This window comes from Mustela nigripes, chromosome 14 (assembly GCF_022355385.1).
Source record: "Mustela nigripes isolate SB6536 chromosome 14, MUSNIG.SB6536, whole genome shotgun sequence".
Classification (NCBI taxonomy): Eukaryota; Metazoa; Chordata; class Mammalia; order Carnivora; family Mustelidae; genus Mustela; species Mustela nigripes.
In genome coordinates, this window is record NC_081570.1 from 52,869,137 (window position 1) to 52,874,952 (window position 5,816).

Here is a 5,816-nt window from a genome sequence, read left to right on the forward strand (position 1 = left end):
CTCAATTCAGTGGAAATTTGATGAGCTCTGTGAATGCATATTCTGTAAGTGAAATATTTATCATTGCATTAAATGTGCATCAAAGATAGAGGTTCCTATAATTTTGGGTACCTGGGAAACTTTCAACAGTATGTACAAAATTAGCACTAACCTACTTTACTAAGGTTTTCTTTATCATGCCTTATCCTGGAATCTTTCTCTGTGTAAGGAATAAGTTCACCAGCTGCAAAGTACATTAGGAAAAAGATCTGTGCTCATGTGAAAACTATTCTAGAATAGTACAACTTCAAAGGTTGGGTTTCTGTTCTTGGATGAAGAAAAGCAAAATGCTGCCCGTAAATGGACAATTGAGTGCAAAAGCAGAAAGGGTAATGGAATATTACAACCCAAAAAGAAATGGAAGCCTTGGCAAGAGACCTGGAATACAGCAAAATGGAGGGATGTAAAATTAGCTGAAAACAAAGGCAGTTGCAGGAACACTCCTTTTGAGTGGACAGTTTAAATGCTAATGATTCTACAAGAAATTTAGCCTTTAACTAGAGAATCCTAGGAATTTAGATTCAGCAATATATTTAGGAAGGAATGAGGGGAATTAACGTGAAAACCCATACCTCAGTTGGCTTAGAGGAGAAGTAGGAATGTAGAATCTGTGAAGGGAAGTTTAGTATTTTTTTTTAACTGTCTGCTAAATGAGACCAGATAATTTATGCATATTGATGATGTGAAGCACCTGTTAGTTTGGCTTCAAAAGCAGTAATTGTCCAAGGGCTGCAATCCACTACTAATTAGAGATAAGACTGTTGTCAGGACTGTGCTAATTAGATATGGTCTTAAAAATGTGCCTGAACGCCAGATTCCAAGTAAGCATTGACAAACGTAACATGGAACTATGCCAGGGCCTGGAAACTAAAGGGATGAAACGGAGGGAATGATGTAGAACGGCAGAAGACGAAACTAAACAATGAGCATATGTCAAAGTGTGTTTGTAGGGAATCCTAAATATCAAAATTCAAAAAACAATTTGTCTCATTGGGGGTCCCCTAAGAAGCAATTTACCACGATAGAGCGAGACAGGCAAGAAATTCCTGAGGAAAATGCCGAAGAAGGGTAAAGAAGGAAGGAAGCAGAAGTGGGCAAGGTGGGCTCTCAGGCCACCGCGGAGGTCTGAGAGAGAGGAAAGGAAGGGGAGTCGTGTATAAATAACCTCAGACTGCATGGCAGCAAGGTCAGCGGCAAGTGCCCTAGAAAATATTGCCCACTGGACCCGTCACGCTCTGGAGAGAAACAGCCCAGCTCTGAGAGTGCCACTGTGCTCAGTCATTCGCTAGCAGCAGTTTGGGGGCAACCTGGCTTCAGTAATGAATGATGTGCTGGGTCACAAAAGGCAACACCTGGAGATGGTCAGTCCACTGTACTCTTCACCGCAAGTTCTTTGGGAGGGAAATCTGAGAGACGTACTTGTATGGCTGCCATGGTCCCCCCTTTATGCCACTCAGATACGCTTCTCCACACGTGTCTGGGAGCAGCTCTCCCACAGTTTCTCTTCCTGAGCCTCTCTTCCTGAGAGGAAACTTCAAAGAGGGAGGCTAATGGGGAAAACAAGCAAACAAACAAAAAAACGAAACTACATCTCCAGAGGCTGTAGTTGGTCTCAGAACTCTAAGTGGTTGGTATTCAATTGTTTCCCTCCTGCACTGTCCTTTCTAAACTTCCCTCATCCTTAACTATCACCTCTGTTGTACCTGTTGGCTTACCTGGTAGAACGACCCATACTTTCATTCCTGAGGGACTTTGTTCCTTAGTAATCATCCCTAGTCATCAAGCTAATGTTGCTACATGTGTCTATTCATGATTATAATTGGTCAAGGAAGTACTAAGAGGCACCCGAATGGATCACCCTGTGAAAATGCAACCTTATCTCCTCCTGCTGTTCTGGGTCTATTACCCGAGCAAAGATGGTGTCTTCTCTTCCTGCCTGCTGGTTACGGATACAAAGAGTCCAAAGTGCTTAAGCTGCAGCCCTAGCTCAAGTGAAAGGGAAGATTTGCTGTTGCCCTGGCAAGAGCATACTCCTTTTGAGGATGAGAACCTCACCCACTCTGAGCTCAGTGTTGCAGGGATAAGAAGCAAAATGTCCTCCAGTGGACCATTGGCAGTGACGGTAAGTGGGCCATAACTGCTTCTACTGTTGAGTTTCTGCACACAGGCATTCTTCCATTTGGAGATCCAATGTTATGTAGAGGTCTTTGATTCAATACATATACTGTATCCTGAAAGAGGTCACTCTATGCTTGCAGAATATCACCTCCACGATGGTATTTCAGCTATGCTTTAGTAAGCTGTTTCAACATTCTATTCGGCTGGCTATTTTAGGATGGTGAAGGATCACCATCCAGAAGGACTCTGTGGTCAAGGACCCAATCTTGGACCTCTTTCACTGCAATATGGGGTTCCTGGTCAGATGCTATGTAATATGGAATTCCATGTCCATGTGTCAAGCATGGTATAAACTCCTGGATAGTGATGCTAACTGAAGCTCTTCAGGCAGAAAAAGAAAATCCAGACCTAGAATAGGTATCTATCCCTGTGAGGAGGAACTGCTGGCCTTTCCAGGACTGAAGAGCTCAATGACACCCAAGTGGGTATTGATCTCCATGAGGAATAGTGCCATACCAGATCTCAGGGTTGGTCTCTGCTGCTGGTAGATTAGATATTCTGAGGCATCAGTAGTTAGATTGGTCTTTGTAAATAGGTATTCATGCCATGGGGCCCATCCATAAATTCCATCTTTGACACCACAGCCATTTCATTGATGCGCTCCTTGTGTCAATTCTGGATTGACCAATGATGAAGGCTGGCTAACTGACCACTCATGTAATTTTGGCTAACTGATTTTTCAATGCCTTTTCCAATGTTCATGCTTTTTGATGGACATTAATATGCAATACAAAAATCTTCACACTTCATGTCCACTGCCATATATCCATCCACATGCTTCCACTGCAGACTTCCTCATCTTTTATCTTCCAGTGGTATGACTGTTTGAGCTATGGTTTGAGCTTTACCTCCTGCCAGCCTCTTTTCTGTTCCAGTTTCTACTCAAATCTGACAGGTTTCCATGTCAGTCGGTCAATGGGCTAGAATAGAGTTCCACTCTAAGGTACAGATTTGGTTGCCTCCAGAACCCAAAGAAGTTCACCAGGTGTTGTACTTCTTTGTTTATAGCAGGAAATTTAAGATGTAACAATTTGTCTTTTCCTTTAGAGGAGATGTCCTGGCCTGCCCCTGATCAACAAACTCCTAAAAACTTTCTTGAAGTGGTAGGTCCCTGGAACTACATAGGTTTTATCTTCATCTTCCACCTTGTGAAGCTCATGTGCCAAGGCCTCCAACATCGAAACCAACTCTTGCTTGTCCTGCCAGATCAGCATGATATCACTAACATTTTGGATTGATGTGATGATGCACTCTTTGAACTCTATTATGACAGAGTATAGAGAGTTAACACAGTCCTGGGGTGAAACTACAAATGAATCTTGTTATCCATTCCATGTCAGTGTGAACTGTCCCTGATCCTCTTTTCTGATTCGTATGGAAGTGAATACAAGCATCAAATCAATGTTTGCAAACTACATAGCTGAGGCCTTGCTGATCTGCTTTACCATCAACATCTTGCTTGGCATAGCAGATGCAATGGAGTTACTAGGTGGTTGAGCTTGCAGAAATCTATCATTGTTGTGCAGGATCCATGTGGTTTTAGAGTTATCTGATTGGTGAGTTAAATGGAGATAAGATAGGGACCACTACAGGCATCCTTTAAATCTTCAGTAGTGGCTGTATTAGTTAGGATTCTCCATAGTAATAGAGCCGATAGGGTATGTGTGTGTGTGTGTGTATGTGTGTGCATGCGCACCTGTGTGTAAGTGTGTGTGTTTTAATAAATAAATTTATTTTTAAAAAATAAAAGCATTTTTAAAAGATTTATTTATTTGAGAGAAAGAGAATGAGAGGAAACATGAGATGGGGGAGGGTCGGAAGGAGAAGCAGAGCAAGGAGCCCGATGTGGGACTCGATCCCAGGATTCAAGAATCATGACCTGAGCTGAAGGCAGTCACCCAACCAACTGAGCCACCCAGGCACCCCAAAAGCATTTTTTTAAAAGATATTTATTTGGCTCATGCGATTGTGGAGGCTTGGCAATCCAAAATCTGACGAGGGAGACCAGCAGGCTGGAAACACAGGAAGAGTTATAATTCAAGTCCAAAGGCAGTCTGCTGGTGAAACAGGAAGAGCAGATGTTACAGTTGAAGTCAGAGACATAATTGCCTCTTATTCAGGGGAGCTCAGCTTTTTGTTCTATTCAGATTTTTAGCTGACTGGGTGAAGCCCACGACCGTATGCTTTACTTAAGTCTACCAGTTTACATGGAAATTGCACCTGAAAACACTCTCTTAGAAATACCAAAAATAATGTTTAACCAAATATCTAGGCATTGTGGCCTCGCCAAGTTGACACATAGAGTTAACTATCACAACAGAACTAATCTGAGCTACCATTTTTGGGATGCAATATTATTTTTCATTTATTATCATGGCTTGGGAAAGTGGTGGCTTCGGAAGCTTCCTCTTGGCCTTCCTCAATATGACGGTTCTTTTCCTGCTGTCCAGGGACCTAAATGAGTGAAACTGCCATCAGTGTTAATCCTAATTTTTCACCAAGGACGAGTGCAATGACACCAGCTAGGGTCATGAACCCAGTAGATCCAAACGACATTTATTAACTGGATCCCAAATCTCTTTATGGCCATGATGACACTTGAGGTTTTCAGTCATCAGTGTCAGCTCTGAAAGTATGTCCAGAAGACCTCAGTATGTACAGTCATCCTCCTTTGTCCAATGTATAGTTACCTGGAGAAATGGCCAAAGATCCCTTAGGGAAGAACTGGGGAAATCATTATAGTTAATGCTTCAATTGCTTTTGTAGCATTCCTCCACCTTGGGACACAGCCATCTCTCAGTCACTGCATTCTCATCTCAAAACTCATGCAGCCACTATGAAAACAATATGGAGGAGCCTCAAAAAATTAAAAATAGAACTACTATACGATCCAGCAATTGCACTCTGGGAATATATCCAGAGTAAATGAAAACACCAACTTGAAAAGATATCTGTACCCCCATGTTCATAACAGCATTATTTATAATGATCAAGACATGGAAATGACCTGTGTCCACTGATAGATAAACCAATAAAGAAGTTGTGGTGTCAGGGTGCCTCGGTGGCTCGGTGGGTTAAACCTCTGCCTTTGGCTCAGTTCATGATCTCAGGGCCCTGGGATCAAGTCCCACATCAGGCTCTCTGCTCGGCAGGGAGCCTGCTTCCTCCTCTCTCTCTCTCTGCTTGCCTCTCTGCCTACTTGTGATTTCTCTCTGTCAAGTAAATAAATAAAATCTTAAAAAAAGAAAAAGAAGTTGTGGTGTCATATGCACATATACAATGGAATATTATTCAGCCATAAACAAAAACAAGGAAGTCCTGTAGGTTGTGACAACATCCATGGACCTGGAAGACATCATGCAAAGTGAAATAATCCTGTAAGATCTCACTTATATGTGGAATCTAAAAAGAAAAATAAAAAACCAAATTCAGAAAAAGAAATCAGACTTGTGGGTACTGGAGGTGGAGGGTTAGGGGAGGAGGGAAATTGGAGGAAGGAGAACAAAAGGTTACCAACTTCCAGTTACAAGATAAATGAGCACTAGGGATATAATGAGCAATCTGATGGTCATAGCTAACATTGCTGTAATATATATATA